Consider the following 18686-nt stretch of genomic DNA (forward strand, 5'->3'; position numbering starts at 1 on the left):
CAGACTGAGTGTGGCTGGATGCAGCAGGTATTTAAACCACACCCGGGCTGAGTGAATTGCTTGCTGTAAAGGTCACCGGCAGAAGAGAAGGAATCTCTACTCCTCCACTTTCGATCTTCACATTCTGTTCTGTCCTGCATCTTGGAGGCCACTTCTGGAAGGAGAGGAGATCGAGGGAATTAACCCTTAAAAAGATGGTAAAGCTCTGTGTGCGATTTAAGAACCTTTACTGCTAAAACTTGATACTTGCTGACTTGAAACTTGATAAGCGAATGTTCCAGGATGCGATGCGCCTAAAAGTGGACATCTTTGGGTTTTATGGTCATTGGGATTTTCGCCGCTTGTCATTCTATAACGCTTATTGTACTTGCTTGCATTATACTACAGAAAGGAGTTTGTATTGAACAATTATTATGAAAACGATATACTGTGAATACGTTTATTGCGGAGTTTAATGTGCCATTACTATTGTTGTTAGCGATAAGATGTACAGTGTATACGGTTACTATCGCTGAGTTCAAAGTGACATTTGCATTATTTCAAATTGTTGTTGGTGATGCGGGTCATTCTGTGTTTGGCGCTTAAACGAAGTTGAAGTTTATCTTTGACATGCTCAAAATTACGTTGTGATGTAACAGTGATAAGCTGGTTGTTCATGAAGTTGAACGCTATTGATTAACCCTATGTTTTCAAAGTAATACAACATGAACTGCAATCCTTGATATTAACCCTATGTTTTCAGTGTGATTTAAACACTGAATTGCGTTCCCTGAGAGTTTGTTTTTATTATTGTTGCCTATGTAAGTGTTGAGTCGAGTGAGTCAGCATTTTGGGAAATCTCATCAAGGTGAAACATGCAATATATCCACTGAATGTCAAGGAACATCTAAGTTGGCTTAATTGAGGTGATTAGGGACTAATTTGGGATCACAGTGGGAGTAGTTATAGAAAGTATAGGAGGTTCAAAGCTCTTATTTAATTACAGGTAATCCACATCGTTCCAAAAACACACTAATCTGGGATCACAGTGGGAGTAGTGGTAGTAAATTAAGTTCAAGGCTCTTTTCTAATTACAGATTATCCACATCATTTCTGAACATTCCTAGAGAAAGGGAGAGCCATCAAAAGTGGGAAAGGGGACCCCAACAGGTACATCTATCTTGCACATCATAGTGTAACAGTAGAGTATACATGGGTTATGAGATATTAGTTATTTGAGTGAGGTGTAATTTGTCATGGGAAAGACCGGCTCTTCAAGAACCATCCAGTGTCCACTCCCATGTCTCTCTCCTTCTCTCATCCATACCCTTTCCCCCGGGACATTGTGGTGCCGATCATGTGTATTTAAGTGGGAGGCATGCAACGTTTAGGTGGAATTGGGAACAAGCAGCTTGGTCAATATTGTGTCTCCGTGGGACGAACAGGTTAGTGCTTGACAAATGAGAACTTCACACAAAGACATTACCTTGTCTAACTTAATTAGTGCTGCAACTCTTAGCTCTAGTTTGGAATTCACTAAAACGTTCAGTAAAGGATGTCTGTCAAAGTATATCTAAACAAGGGGGATATTTCTGATGTGGATCAAGATATCACATAGCCAACTCTGGTTGCTGTTGAGCAGTAAATAGGAAATGTGGTAAGTTGGGGAATTTTGCAAAGGTGTGCAAGAGTAGTCTGAAGCATATTGCTTTAAATACTGTGCAATTGCTCAGCAAAGCTGTGGAAGAGAAAAATACAATTTAGCATTTGCAGTAATTGAGGATATTAAAAAGGAGAAAGGTGACCCTCTGTGTGAGACAGTCACTGCTGCCATTCATCTAAACACGACCATTGATTCTGAATCATCAATAACAATAATTTCCAATAAATTCGATTTAACCCTTTGCTTTTCGTCAGACGGCCAGGAACCATCCAGCACTGCAGTGGTGATGTGCGTTGGATGGCTCCCAGCTGTCTGAGTACATGGCACTTGAAATCCCTCTGGTGCGGACACCAGAGGGATTTCATTTAGATACTTTTAGCCTTGGTTGCTGGGGAAGAACTGCCCCAGCAACCATGGCTAAACATATCCACACTCTGTAATAACGGCGCCCTGACGTCATTGCAGGGGAAAGTGAGCTGATCCGCTCATTTGCTTTCATTTTCTTCAGTGCTCAGGGGCATCTTTCAGCCCGCTGAGCACCCATTTTAACAGGGGAGATACAGTTGGAAAGGGGGAGAATCTCCTTTTTCCACAGGTACCTCTCCCTAGTGGATCCCTGCTTGGGGAGGGCCTCAGGAGGGCAATCCCCAAGCAGTGATCCACTCCACTAGGCCACCAGGGAGGAGGAAGCGGGGCCTTGGGCAAGGGGTTTTGCTCCCCCCCAATTAATATTTTTTTTTCTTCATAAAACAGTCTTTCTTCCCCCCACTGGGTGGCAGATGGAGGCAATAGCCCGTAACCTGCCATAGCAGGGGCTGTGGGGGTTGGCAGAAAGCTCACTAAACACAAGGGACTTTTTTTGTTGTTTTTATAAAACAAGGTGGAGGCTCCCCAGAATGGGCAAGGCAATGTCCCCAAACCCAAAAGTAGAGTGTCTTTCTGCAGATGAGGGTTATTACCCCCAATCTGCCCACCAAGGAGATGACGAAAGCCCACTAGTTACCAGGGATTTTTTTTGTCAGAAACATCTAGGAGTGGGGCCGCCAAAACGAGCACGTAATGCCCCCCTCCCTGAAAATAGGCACAGTCTTTCTGCCACCCCCTTGTGCAGATTGGGGGGTTATGACCCCCCCAATCTGCCCCTGGAGGGGGCAGCAGAAAGCCCACTAGACACCTGAGATTTGTTTGTTTTAATAAGAGAGATGGGGGCTGCCCACCATGGGCATGGCCATTCCCCCACCCCAAACAAATGGGGATGCAGTCTTTCTGCCCCCCTGCAGCAATTACCTCTGATCAGTCACTCCAGATGGCAGACAGCCCACTAGAGGCCAGGGAATACAAAAAAAAAAAAAAGAGAGGGATGGGGCCTGCCCACCACGATGGTCTTGGTTATGCCCCCACCCCAAATGAAGGGGGTAACAGTATTCCTGACCCCCGGGGGACTAAAGCATCTCCATCCCATGGGCAAGCAGGAGGACATTTGACTCTTCTGGGTGTTGATTTTACATATGGGCCAGGAGAGGTTGCCAAACTCCCAATACTCCCAATATCATGCCACTTGTAATGGTGAGCAGCTGCACTTTTGGACTTGGATATGCTGTCACTTGGAAAAGCCTACCAGACTCAGACACTTCTAAAAACTAAACATCGGGGTGTCGTAGTTGGATTCTTGCTCTAGGCAAGACTGCTGGTTTAGGGATGACAGCACTTTTGTTTGTAGGCGACTATGCCAATCCTACAAAAAGTCGCAACTGTCGTCCCAACCCTCCCGGCTCACAAGCAGTAACTCACCAAAAACCCAAACAGTAAAATGTGATTTGTGGCAGCCTTTACGCATGGACTGAAGAGTGCGACATCTCAGGGTAGTTGTGGTTAAACAGAGATTACCCTTTTCTCACATGAGCAACGTGTCTCAGTCACACGCAGACAATGAAAGAGATGCAGTGAAGTTTTAGGTAGGTTTTATTAACAAGACTGCAATCTACTGTAAATTGCATGAGCTCCAATGATTAGGATAATGAACAATGCAAGAAACAGAATTGTAAAATCGAGAGTCAGGAATACAAAGACCCCCACCATTTTGCAATAACATAAGATGTAAAACAGATGTGAAATAAACACTAATACCCTAGCATGATGAACCTAATTTCTAACCTAGAAGAGAGCTAGGTGTGTGAAACCTAATCTACCAGTACCATGTCCATGAGATGAGCCCCCCCCACCCTTGTTACCTTGGAATGAAGTCTCCTGATCAGACTCCGTGGTGACAATGCATCAAGGCGACGTGTAGCATAGATCGAGTTGATGGCATCTGGTAGGAATCCCCCTGATAATCTTGTCTGCGTGAGATTTATTTATACAGATCTTGTAGGATCCCTGACACAAGTATGTTTCCAAACAATAGATAAGAAGACATGCTTGGGGCAGCAATTATATGAACAATTCCCTGAAAATGTACATTATGTTACTGTCACATGAACGTGGGAAAGAACATGATGTGAATACCTAGGTATCTCATTTATCTTTGACGCTGATAGTGACGCCTTTACAGAGTTGCACTGATAACGTGAAACTAAAACTTTCTTCCTAACTATAAACATAGCAGCCGTCTTGGAAGGAATAATTAACTAAATGTGCTAAAACAGAGCAAGCTAAGTAGGTTAAAAGTCCCTAGGTGACGGGGGTACAGGCCTGCAAGTCAAAAGGCTATGCTAAACTCCTGATTCCCATTAAAACTGAATAGGATCCAGTACACCTTCCCTATTGCCGGAACAAGTATGACGCCATAATGATGACGCCAGAGAAATTGAATGAACCCAAGCTCAAAAAAGCTCTGGACTAAAGCAAGCTAAAATCATATTAAGACACACAACTAAAATCTAATTAAAAACTTGTTAAACTTGCTAAAACATACAAAGAGACACAATGTAGACCATGACAAGCCCAGAAAGCCAAAGTCAAAGGCAGTGTTGGCCGACTTTGAAACTTTAGAATAGACCAATGGTCAAATTTATTTAACAGTAGTCATGATCTTGAAGAAAGCCATCAAAAGGAAGGGCATTCAGGAAAGAAGCCACACCGTTGGATGTTAGATCGATGACAGCCTCAGGCGCAGGATCTCCCGCGAAGGCAGCACCATCCAGAGCGCCCAAAGGAGCTAGACAGTCCACCAACGGCGGCTTGTAAGTGGCCTCGCAAATCAGCCGTAGTCTCATGGGGCATGACCGTGAACAAACCCTCATCAGGGACCAGGTGCAATGAAAGACTGGTTGTACACACCACAGGACTGGTCGGAATGACAGTGACCAATCATGATTCAATTCTTCCAGCAATGGAGCACCAAAGAACTGTACCATCTGATCACGGCACAGCTGGGCTGGTGGTAGTAGCTCCATCACTCCGCTTGGCTGGGAAGGCACAACCACTGCGTATCAGGAAAAACAGCAGCAGTATCCTGCTGATCAATGCCAAAGTCACAGGAAAGCCGCCAAATACTGGAAAAGAGTGAATGGGTTGCTGAAGGAATGACTCTGAAGACAGTCTGCAAGATGGACCCAAATCCAGATCTGACAGACTTAAAGAAGTGCACAATCCTTGTAGTGCTTGAAGCGTTGAATAGCCTGGATGCCAGCTCTCTAAAGTGCTTGGGGAAGTTAGTATTTAATAGGGATTGTGTCTTGGCTGATGATCTCGCTATCTGGAGAGCATATGTCTCTCTAGCCGATGTCAACGCAAACTAGTTTCTGGAACAGTAGCGCCTTTAGTCTGCTCAGCTTACCATAATTTACATTAGTAGTATCAATGTGAGGCCACATTTCTGCTGCTCTTATTTCTTGTGTGGTGGGGAATAAAACATGTCCGCAAAACGTTACGATCTTAGAGACTGAAATTGCGTAGGAAATTCCTGGTCCAATACCACAACAGCTTTGTTCGTTCAGGTCCACATAACTTCCTTTCGAAGGTATGTGAAATGCTGGACGAATCAAAGGGACAGGAGTACCCTTCAGAAAACAGGCCAACTTTGCAACCTCCTTATTGCCAAGGCCATGAAGAGACACCTATTTGCAAATCATTGAATGATTAACAGTAATCTCACATTCGCTTCTGCTGAGGAAGACCGCTGTTTCACTGTTCAAACATTTATATTCAAAGGGCAACCCCCACTCTTCTTTAATATAGCTATTGCCTAGCCACTCATATCTGCCCTCGGCAAGATGTTTCAAGCATTTCGAAAAACAAAAGGTGGAAATGGGCAGATTTATAATGCCATGTACGAGCCATACTATTGATGGATTTTCTGCAACCATGAAAGGCAACTTTTCTATGTGAAGCAAGGTGAAACTCGCTTCCCTTTTAGCCATTATCTGTTGTTCCCTGGATAAAGTAAAAACAGCAATCAGGTCACTACTGTTAATGTATTTCCATGGAACGTGGCCATTTTTCAAAATCTGTAGTGTCCAACTTAACTGCATTATGGAACGCAGCTGACTTTGTCCATGGTGTAAAAAGGACATGTCATTTTGAATGATGTCTATCGCAGATGACACTATGGGGGTCATTCTAACCCTGGCGGCTAAAATGACGGGGGCACCGCCAACAGGCTGGCGGTGCCCCGCTCGGCATTCTGACCGCGGCGGTTTGACCGCGGTCAGAAGTGGAAAACCGGCGGTCTCCCGCCGGTTTTCCGCTGCCCATTTGAATCCTCCATGGCGGCGCAGCTCGCTGCGCCGCCATGGGGATTCTGACAGCCCATACCGCCATCCTGTTCCTGGCGGTTCGCCCGCCACGAACAGGATGGCGGTATGGGTTGTCGTGGGGCCCCTGGGGGCCCCTGCAGTGCCAATGGCATGGGCACTGCAGGGGCCCCCGTAAGAGGGCCCCACAAAGAATTTCACTGTCTGCATTGCAGACAGTGAAATTCGCGACGGGTGCCACTGCACCCGTCGCACCTTCCCACTCCGCCGGCTCCATTCGGAGCCGGCGTCCTCGTGGGAAGGTAGTTTTGCACTGGGCTGGCGGGCGGCCTTTTGGAGGTCACCCGCCAGCCCAATGCAAAACCCAGAATACCCTCAGCGGTCTTCCGACCACGGAGCAGTATTTTGGAGGGGGAAGTCTGGCGGGCGGCCTCCGCCGCCCGCCAGACTTAGAATCACCCCCAATGTTATTAAGGGTATATGTCCTGTTAGACCGAGTGTTCATGCCATTATCTACAACAGCTAAAGCCTTTTTCAAATTTTCCTTATCAGTCTGCCTTAAATGTGCAGCTGCTTCCATTTGAGAAAGCTTCCAGATCTCATTGTATATGGCATAGATTAATCTTTTAGAGCGTGGCTTTCTTGGACCTAACAAGAAGTCCTGTAAGTCTATATCTTCAGGAAGAGTATTAAGATGTTCCTTAACTGCTGCTAAGGTGTTAGTCTGTAACCATTGTTGGCACATTTTACCCACGTGTATGTAGTAACTATACCCAAGTGTTGATCTGTGACAAAGCGAGGGTCCGGCCGGCTAATCTTGAAACACCATGAGGAATTACCAAAATGCGCCTGACACCTATTTGTGTCTATTGGCCACAATAACCACCTATCGGGACCGGAAAGTGAAGAATTATAGGTACCAGCTGGAACCTTTGCATCTAGTTCTTCCTTGGTGACGTTGAGGAAGACTGCCAATTGGTGAATTTTGCCAGTGTGGGGATACTGGGCGGATTCATTTATTTTATTTTTTGCTAACCCTTGAAAGAATGTCTGTTGAATTGTATCATTCAAAAAGAACATTTGAACACGAATAAGGCATGCTCTAAATAAAGCTTCCTTACCCTGAACTTGCCAATCATGTGTTCCCCATACACTTTTTACTTCAATAGTGTTCTTCCAGAATTCATAGCCTTCAACTGCAAATTGGGAAATAAAGGAATCTGAATAAATCAATTGTGTGTTTGTTAGCAAAAGTTTCCTAATTTTAGAAGGTGATAACTTGAAATAGTATGTCTCTGCATTCTTAACATCATGTCCAGAAAAATATGTGAATGTATCCGAATAATGTTTTGGGCTCCCCACAGGCGGAGTTGAACAGAGTTCCCACTGTGTGTAATTGAATACTGATCTGTGTCTATTTGCACAGTGCAGGTAATAATGTTCCCAATTGTTATAACATAACATTTCCCCATAATTCTTTGTGTTAGTTAACACATCATCACTTTCAAATACAGTGTAATCCTTCAGTTCAGCTAACATGGAATCAACAGTTTGAACATCCCAGTCATTGGAAACAACACCAGCTATAATTACATTAGTCACTGAAATTTTAAAGACATATGGAATTTGAATGACCTCCGTAGGCCAGTATATATCAAATGGAACTTTATTCCACACAATCCCGTCAGGAATCGGTACTGCTGAAATGTTCACAAGGGACATGTTTCTTCGTACCTTATGTGAGGAAAAATATAAAGTGATAACTTCATCCACTGGCTCGACAGAAGAGCGTTTAGGAAGATAATGACCATTTATAAGCAAGAAGAAAACAGTCACAAAACCAATCCATAATAGAAAGGCAAGCAATGTCAGAACTATCCACAGATAGTTCCATGGATAAGTTAAATACTTATTCTTAAGCCATATGTGCAGCTTACATGTCTTTGAAACAGTTTCAGTAGCAGGTGCGGATGAAGTCGAGGAAAAATCATCAAGGTCGATGAAATAACGAAAAGCAGTCTCTGCAAATACAGGAGCCGGTACATTACTGGTGGATGGATCTACTTCGCGTGGAGGCTCATAGTAGACTATGTTGGCAGTTTGCACTGTGTTGGAGTAGAAGACAGCCACATTTTGGACAGTCGTTGAAGTAGTAACCGGAATCAGCAAAAGCTCATTTTCCGCCCTCCCCATGCTCGAGGATGCATTTGTAGCATCGCTGTACATGCTGTTGTAGACAGAGAGTTGTTGTTTCTTCTTTGAAGAAGTATGTCCTGTTGGGTAGTGAGAGGGGATCAGGAACTACCCAAAGGGACCTCTGGGTCTACTATGCAGGATCAGCCCCATGATGGAGTTTGATGTTGTCAATGGAGACAAATCTATTTGCTTTGGAACCAGGCAGCAGTGGTAGGATGACAGTTCTGGTACCTTGTATTCCCAGGACTTGGACCAGTGCTCTGTTGGGTGGGCTGAATGCCTTCTTCACAGCAATCGTCTCACAAACCAGATCCCCCAGCTTTAGGAATCCAGCAAGTAGAAGTTGTTGGAAAATCCCTTATTCCTAAGGTGGCAGCACTGGCGGATGATTTATCATCACAAAATTGCTAAAGCTCCTGTTAAGCAGTGAGAGGTTCATTTATGTCAAAAGGTGTATCTGCTGCCACTAAACAAGGGCCATCTAGATCTGGGACATACATAAGTATCCCAAAGAGAACCTCATAAGGAGTGCGTTCCCCCCAAGGACCGTCTTGGCAGATTATTCAGAGCTCTCTCGACCCCAATTAGGTGATGAAGCCAGCTGCGGTCAGAACCTAATATTCTAGCTATTAAGGACTGCTTTAGATCTCAATTCCTCTCCTCCACAACCAAATTTCCCTCAGGATGGTAGGGTGAGGAGTAATGGAGTTCAACACCCATCATCCTCATGGTGTCCCTGAATGCCTTGGAGGCAAAGGTAGTCCCTGGTCCGAATGAAATGCTGCAACCGCATATGTACCAATAAAGATAAGCAAGTCTTTTATAACAGTTCGAGCATCAGCCAACCACTGACGCCATACCCACAGGAATCTAGAACAAGAATCTGCAGCAACTAAGATGTATTTGTATGCACCATCAGGTTGAAGGGGACCACAATGGTCCAGGTACACACATTGTAGTGGCCTGTTGGGCACTAAGAGGGATGTCTGCAGTGGGCGTTTGATGTTTGAGCCCTTTATCTGCTGGCAAATGTCACAGCAAAGAACATAGTGCTTGGTCTGTTTGTATAGACCTGGCCACCAGAAGCATTTCTGTAAGAGTATTATTGTCGCCACAACACCAGCAGGTGCAGAGGCGACACCCTTCTGCGCTGCTTTGATTAGATGTAATCTCTGGTCTTGGTTGGGGATCACTTGATCTCCAACCCCAGAAAGTGTTGATAAAGCAACATTCTGTGCACTGATGTGGTATGAATATTATGTAGGGTATGCTTTTGGGAGAGGCTTGCCTTCAGCCAAAGCTTTCACAGCAGACAAAATGTCATTATCCAATCTTGTCTGGGAACGAGTCACTACAGCAACAGAAGCCACAGCTACTGCTGGTTTGGCCGCTTTATCAGCCAAGGTGTTGCCAATAGCATGTACTCCTACACGTTGGAGGTCCAATGTATGGACTACATGAGCCTTCTGTAGCTTAGCCTTAAGATCAGCCACCCTCCCCCACAGAGTTCTGTGTTTTATGGTGTTCCATTTGGAGTCTCTGAACCCGTTCAATCACCAATGATTAAGATAATCATTGTAGGACTGGACACAGTAGTACAAATCACAGACAATCAAAGTGAGTTGTACTGGATCCGTATGTTCTAGCGCTAAGATAAGGGCTTTAAGTTAAGCAAGCTAAGCTGTGCAGTCCCCAAGGGTCTGCGTGTAGGTATTGTGAGGGTGGAATACACCATCCTTCATCACTCCGCTCACAGCTGCGCAAGCTGCTGAGTATTGATTTTTGGTACCCCCAGATGGTTGTGCTGAACCATCAGTGTAAATTACAGTATGGTATATGTCAAGTGGCAAGATGTCTAGAGGTGCGGGGTACTCCTGTTCGCATTGGAGAAATTCTTGTGTCTGAAGTTTTGGATCAAAGATGTAAGCGACATCGGTGGCAGTCAGGGAGGTTGCCCACTGAATTCCGCGTGGATGTAATGCTTTAGAGTTTGGAACACTAGATTTGGTGACAGCCTCTAAGGCTGGCACCAGGGTAACGACAATAATGTGTTTCCCTTGGGCAAGTGGCCTCTCCTTGATGATAGCCATCTGTACTAAAGTTAGTATTTGTTTCTGTGGGTGCAAAACGTTGTTCCTTATTGGAATATAAGTGTGTTTTATATGCTATGGGCACCGTGTCACCTTCATTAAAGGTGAAATAAGTGAACCCAGTGGCACCAGCAATTATTCTGATGACCAAATTTGTTTTGTTGTCACGAGTGTATAAGTGTTTGGCTTCTAGCATGTCCTGTTGCAATCCTCTAAGGATGCATGTGTGTTCTACTGTCCAGTATCTGCTAGAAAAATCAGGGCATATTAAGTCATAGAGTGGCTTGATACGTTGGGCATAGTCAGGAATGTAAGTTCTGCCAAAGTTAAAGAAACCAAGTAAGGACTGTAGTTTCTGGATAGTATTTGGTGGCTGGTGGCTGGACACATTTCTAAAAAGTGTGGGGCCAGGCTCTTGCCCTCGTTTGATAGCTCATATTCCAGAAACAGTACATTGAGAAAGCCTATTTTAGTTTTCCTAAAATTGAGGGGCATATTTATACTCCGTTTGCGCCAAATTTGCGTCGTTTTTTTCTACGCAAATTCGACGCAAAACTAACTCCATATTTATACTTTGGCGTTAGACCCGTCTAGCGCCAAAGTTCATGGAGTTAGCGTCATTTTTTTGCGTGAACACCTTCCTTGCGTTAATGAGATGCAAGGTAGGCGTTCCCGTCTTAAAAAATGACTGCGATGCATATGCGTCGTATTTATACTCCCGGGCAAAAATGACGCCCGGGAGTGGGCGGGACAAAAAAACCAGCATTTGCGCTGGATTTTAGCGCCTGGGTCAAGGCAGGCGTTAAGGGACCTGTGGGCTCAGAATGAGCCCAGAGGTGCCCTCCCAAGCCCCCAGGGACACCCCCTGCCACCCTTGCCCACCCCAGGAGGACACCCAAGGATGGAGGGACCCATCCCAGGGAAGAAAAGGTAAGTTGTGGTAAGTATTTAAAAAAAAAAATATTTGTGGCATAGGGGGGCCTGATTTGTGCCCCCCTACATGCCACTATGCCCAATGACCATGCCCAGGGGACAGAAGTCCCCTGGGCATGGCCATTGGGCAAGGGGGCATGACTCCTGTCTTTGCTAAGACAGGAGTCATGTTAATGGCGTCTGGGCGCCCCAAAAAAATGGCGCAAATCGGGTTAAGACGATTTTTTTGCCTCAGCCTGACTTGCCCCATTTTTGGACGCCCAAACGCCATTTTTCCCTACGCCGGCGCTGCCTGGTGTACGTGTTTTTTTTTCACGCACACCAGGCAGCGCCGGTCGGCTAACGCCGGCTAACGCCATTCAATAAATACGGCGCCCGCATGGCGCTTCAGAATGGCGTTAGCCGGCGCTAATTTTTTTGTCGCAAAACTGCGTTAGCGCAGTTTTGCGTCAAAAAGTATAAATATGGCCCTGAATTTGTAACCAAGGGCTGCAAATCCTAGTACGATCCGATCGACCCTGGCAAGATGAATGTTGAGGTTGTCATCTATGAGATAGATGTCATCCACATAAGACAACACCCCAGGAACAATTTCATGCAATATTGATGTTACACGGGCTGAGAACAGCCCTGGGCTGTTCTTATAGCCCTGGGGCAAACAACAGAACCTTTTTTGTGAGCCAGATGAGAATTTACTCAGGTCCTGACTTTCATGTGTAAAGGTTTGCCAGAAAAAAACATTGAAGATATCCAAGGTTCTTTTGTATTTTTTTTATGCACTATGTTGTTAATTAGTGTTGTTCTAGGTGTATTGCGTATGTGCAAGTATGACTTTTTAAGTTTCTGTAATATAAGACTATTCTGTGTGAACGGTCAGATTTTGCAACGGGAGATAACAGGTTATTAATTGCAGAGACACGGGCCTCAATTACTCCCTGGTACTCGTCTGAGTAAGGATCTCCCTCACTGGAGCTTTTGCTTTGTGTTTAACAGGATATTGTGGCTGAGGCTGGGGTGTAGACCTAATAGGTATTACATGGCAAGGAAAATCCTTGTTCCAACCAACATGGTTGCGGTATACTGCAGGTGCCTGTGCTAAAGCCTAGTTGACAGGGTAGGCTGTTTTACCGTCTCTGGAACAAGATCAGAGGAAGAAGGCAAAATTACATCTTCCCCATGTGGGAGCTTACAGATGTGCTCGGTTGGCCAGTCCGTCTCGACCAGCAGGCTATCACAGCTACGTTCATCCCAGAATATCACACTAATGGTGTGGTCTATGTCTCCCTCAATCTGGATGTTTAAATCATAAACCCTGTCGGGTGGGAGAACACGCCCACCCGCCGTCTCAACTGCAATAAAGTGGCTAGTTGCTGCCGCATCCAGATGATCTTTCAGACTCTGCCGTCATATCATGACTTCTGCCACGGCGTCTAGCAGTGTCATGCCCACGTCTTGCTCTTCAGCAATGTTCTCAAGTGTACTGGCATTTTTAATTGACAGTGCTGCCACCTTTTTCTTTTTAAACTGTGGCTTTTGTTGTGGGGACTTGTCTTTTTTTTTTGTCTGAAGACTGTGGTGAGTGTTTCTTCTGTTTCTTGTAGTCAGGACGTAGCTCTGACAGGCCCACTCTCTTGCTACGTCTATATGGTAAGTCCTGAAAGGAACGAGAGGGACATGAATCAATATAACTGTCAGGACCTTTTATATTTTCTTATACCTCCTTTCGGAGTTCTACAGGTGTGGAGAATCTGCTCTCTGACTTCATCTGTCTTTAATTAGCTTTTGTTCATCTCAGCGTTTTTCAGAACCCTCCTATTCTTGTTTAGTAACTTCCTTTGAGGTGGAGGCTTTTTCGTCTCGGCTCCCAAACTATCCAGTCCTATACTGGTATAGGTATCGGAAATTACTTCCGGTAGCTGTTTCTCCTGTTCCAAGTGTGGAATCTCTCAGAGACGCTGGTGCATACCCAACGCTATAGCTTCCCCTTTAATGTTATTGAGTATGATTGATGAGACTGCATCGAAGTTACGCATCAGTTTTATCCCCAGATCTAGGGCTGGTGCAGCCCCGTGCTCATTCTGAATCTGTTTTAACACTTACTGTAAATTGACAAGTATCGGGGTACCATGTGTGGTGGCATAAATAGCAGCAAAAACTGTACCCCATGTGGCGCAGTCATCCACTGAGGGAACCATCCCAAAGGGCAAGCACATTGTGAAAATTCTATGTTTTTCCTGTGGTCCCGTATGAGGAAACAGCTTCTAGCTGATTAGTTTTCTAGGCTATCCAGAACGGGATTTTTTCTTGTTCGCGGCACTTTGCTCATGATAGACTGTACTGTTTGTGGATTAATCCCAGTAGTAGCCAATTGATATCCAGCGGTTGCTGGTGGTGCTGGACGTTCTGGTGTTGTGTTCAGAGTTCACACTACGAACTGAACAAGGCGTCTATATAGTGCTACTAGCTCAATGTATAGATTGTGCAGATCAGCTGCCTGCATATTTTGTACACCAAGGTGAGGTGCATATGGGGCAAACATAGGCCACGTTAGTCCTTCGTTACCTAAGGGAAGTAATCTGACGGGTTGTATTACGTGTGGTAGGGCGCCATTAAACCACTTGTATTTCAAGATACTAGTATGGGTGGTACCATTGTGGTATATATACAATTCTATATGTGTGGAATGTGAATGATCTAGGAACTTCCTCCGGAAAAGGTTACACAAGAGTAAAATGTTTCTGTTTGGTAAGCTTCACCAGCGTCTGCAACGAATGTCACTTCCCCTCTTCCTTTTAAGAGTTCAAGCTCGAACAACCTACAGCCTAGTTAGGTGCTTCCTGTTCAGCTGAGGGTGATCTTCCCCAAGATCACGTATGGTCCTTAGGGTACCTGTTTTGTGTGAGACAGGGCTTCCGTGAATTAGCGGCTAAACACCAATGTTGGGTGCCATGTTATATATAGTTGGACTCTTGCTCTAGGCAAGACTGCTTGTTTAGTGATGACAGCACTTTTGTTTGTAGGTGGCTAGCCCAATCCTATAACAAGTCGCAACTGTTGGCCCAACCCTCCCGACTCACAAGCAGTAACTCACCAAAAAAACAAACAGTAAAAGGTGGCTTGTGGCAGCCTTTACGCATGGACTCAAGTGTGCGACATCTCAGGGAGTCGTGGTTAAACTGAGATTACCCTTTTCTCGCATGAGCAACATGTCTCAGTCACACACATGCAATGAAAGATTGTTACGACTCTGTCGTCCCATTTCTAGGGGGCGCTGTGAGGGGACTGTCAGAAGCCTGGGAATCACCTTGAACACTTATCTAGAGTCCCTTGCTGCCTCCGGTTTGTTTCTCTTTTCGCGATGGTATACTTTTGTAGTATTACATTTGCTTCCTCGGACTGCAAATCCCATAATGCAGAGCCTGGTAGTCATGAAAGCCTGGATTCTGTTTTACATTGTTTTCTATGGGATTAATCCAGTTGCTCCTTTTCACTGGATCCTCTCCTCCAGGACTTGCGAGTCTCTGAAACTACACACACCTGAGACCTCTCCTGTGCAGCCCAGTCATGTGATTCCACCTGGGGTTTTGTGCAGCTTGGATCTGCTGATAAGCAGCCATTTCCTCAAGATCATTCGTCGTGCATTGGAGTTCGATTCCTTTGTGTTACAGACCCCTTATCGGATGGTGTTCCAGTCTTGTTCCTGTTCTGTTCCAGCTTGATCCTGTTTCCTATTTCTCTGCCCTGCTTCTGATTGTTCCAGCCAGAGTCTCCTCCCAATCTCTTACCCTTGTACCTGTTTGTTTCTTCCAGAGCCTGCTCCCTGTTTCTCTTTCCTATTCCTGCCTTGTTTCAGCCTGAACCTGATCTCTGTTTCCAAGTCCTGTTTTCTGCTTATTCCTACTCCCTGTATTCCAGCCCTGTCCTTGCTTGTTCCAACCAGAGCCTGCTCTCTGTTTCCCAGTCCTATCTCTGTCTGTTCCAGCCAGAAGTTTGTGCCCTGTTTTCCAGTCCTAGTGCTTCAGCCTGAGCCTGTTCCCAGTTCCTGCCTCTGTCTTTTAGTTTATCCCTTCTGTTTCTGTTTCCTCTCTGTATTTGTGTCTGGTAAGTGTTCTATCAGTCTTCATCAGTGTATGTGTCCTCCTTTGTACCGGGATTGGCTCCTGGTTTCCAGGAGGCAATTCCAGCCCCCATCCTTGTCTAGTGTTATGCGTTGTCTTTTGTGCCTAACAGTGACAGTGTGCAATTGCTGTTTTGTCAGGAATCGCCACTGTGTTTCCAGCTGGACCCACGAGAGCTTGTCTTCTGTATGTAAGTACTATCCTTGTTTGTGCTCTAGGGTCCAGAGACAGAATCACTTCTGCTGCCTCCTTTCTATGGGGCTGGCAGGATGATTATCTGTAAGAGCCAATTGCACAGAGGCATTGACATTCACTGTCACTGTGAGAGGTTCTGCTCCCTACTTTGTGTACAACCCCATGGTGTTTGTCCATTAGTAATCTGTTTCGTATTTCTTCACACAAGGGTTGCTCTGCTCTTACTTTCCTGTTTCCTGTGCCTGTCTATAGCTGTCCTTTCCATGTACGCCTTTAGCTGCTCTTCTGCCCCAGTACACTACCTCTTTAGGATATTCTGTGACCTCAAGGGGTGTCCCAAACAGAGTCCTGATCAGACCTGCCTGAAACTGTGACAAAGATATGCAGTGAAGTTTTCATTAACAAGACTGCAATCTACTGTAAATTGCATGGGCTGCAGTGATTAGGATAATGAGCAATCTTGCAACATCTTGCAATAACATAAGATGTAAAACGTGTGAAATAAACCCTAATGCCCTGGCAAGATGAACCTAATTTCTAACCTAGATGAGAGCTAGATGTGTTAAACCTAATCTGTCATTACCATGTCCATGAGAAGAGCCCCAAACCCTTGTTACCTTGGAATGAGGTCTCTAGATCAGACTTAGTGGTGACACGAAGGCTGGGTCTGCATCAAGGTGACTTCTATAATAGATAGCGTTGATGGCATCTAGTAGGAATCCCTCTGATAATCTTGTCTGTGTGAGATGTGGTTATACAGATCTTGTAGGACCCCTGATGCAGGTATTTTCCCAAACAATAGATAAAAAGACAAGCTTGGGGCTGCAATTATATAAACAATTCCCTGAAAAGGTACATTATGTTACTGTCACATAAAAGTGGGAAAGTACATGATGTGAATACCTACATATCTCATTTATCTTTGACGCTGATAGTGACGCCTTTACAGAGTGGCACTGATAACTTGAAACTAAAACATCTTCCTAACTATAAACATTTTTAGCCATCTTGGAAGAAATATTTAAATAAATGTGCTAAAACAGAGCAAGCTAGGTAGGTTGAAAGTCACTATGTGACAGGGGCACAGGCCTGCAAGCCAAAAGGCTAAGCTAAACTGATTCCCATTAAAACTAAATAGATGCACTCCAGTTGTCCAATGTGTCTGCGTGAGCTTGAGGACATCGGGCTGAGCTTCATCAACATATCATAGCGCCACAACACGCACAGGCCCAGAGATTCAGGCTTCAGTACAGCAGCAGTATGGCTTTGGCCTTGCAAGAGCAGTGTAGCCAGGCCACACCTCAGAGAAAGAACACGTAGCCTGGCAATACTTTGAAATGCACAACTTCCACCAGGAAGCACAGGACCAGTTTGAGTCGCACGTGAGCCTCCCAATTTGCCAACATGGGTTGTGCGCGTGCCTCCCAATTTCGATTTAAGCATGACAAACAGCCAATATCTTCTTCCTGTAAACGCGAAGACAATGCGAGCCGCACGCGAATCTCACAATACTGATTTAACAATGTTGCACAGCAAAGAAATGAAAAATCTTGAAGCAGGGTTTCCAAAGGTGTGGCAGGCTCCAGCATAGACGAGATTTCTTGAAGCTAGGTCATTCACTTTTTGTCTTTTTGCAATTGACGCCGTTGTTTCTTGTTGAATAGGTGCTAGGGTCTCTCCCTTGGTGATTCCTCCAGGGGATCAGGACAGCAGGTTTCTTCCACACTCGTCGCCAAATGTAAGATGGAGGTGCAATTAATAAAATAAGCAAATTGTAGTATTGTTCATCTTCTTTAATAAGTACATCTGTAGAAGAAACCACATCCACTTCACCGCCTCAGATCAACTGTCAATGATTACTTCATCCCACTCCCTTAGCAACCACCCTACATTCTAATGGTCTGCATCACTACATAGATACTATATTGTTCTGCATCATACTGTAGAAACAGAATCATGCTAGGTCATGGCCTAGATACAGAACACCACACAGTGGCATTGCGACTACACTAAGGGGCATATTTAAGAGCCCCTAGCGCCTCCTTGTGCCACATTAGCATCATTATTTTTTACGCTAATGTGGCCCAACATGGCCATAATCCTGCGCCATATTTACAAAGTGCTGGAATACATGCATTGCACCACTTTGTAACCCTTTGCGCTACATTATGCCTGAACCATTAGGGGGGCCGGAAAATTGGCGCAAGGAAATCTAGCAGATTTCCTTATGTAATTTTTTAAGGCACTTTTAACCTCTACTCAGAGCAGGCGTTAAAAGGAGGCACTCCATCGTTTACAATGGGCCCCTATGTTCTCTGCAGGAGTAGTGCCAAAATGTTGGCGCTACTCCTGCAGACTACATCAATAGCGTCATAAAAAGATGACGCTATTGCCCCCCCCCTTCCCTGTGCCATGGTGCGCCATATTTTAAATACGGCGCACACATGGTGGTGGTAGGGGGGCGGTAAAGGGCGCAAGAAAAGTGGTGCTGCACTGTGTGCCCTTAAATGCTTTTGCTAACTCCAGGATGGCAGTAATATGCTTCATGTATGTCCCATGTCCCAAATGTGTGCAGGCAAGATGTTTTTTTCATTCCAGTCAATCAAATACATAGGTGAAAATTTAGCTAATGGACAGAACATCCCACAAATTGTGTAACTGATGACAAATTAACTCTTCCCTTCTTAAAGAAAGGGGCCATGACTGAACCCTTAATTTCTGTGGGTCGATCCCTCCCAATATGCAGTTGAATCCAGTAGAATCCATGTATAACCGGTCACCTTAAATTCCCACCAGCATACATTAGATAGTTTCTTAT

Source organism: Pleurodeles waltl, chromosome 1_1 (genome assembly GCF_031143425.1).
Source record: "Pleurodeles waltl isolate 20211129_DDA chromosome 1_1, aPleWal1.hap1.20221129, whole genome shotgun sequence".
Classification (NCBI taxonomy): Eukaryota; Metazoa; Chordata; class Amphibia; order Caudata; family Salamandridae; genus Pleurodeles; species Pleurodeles waltl.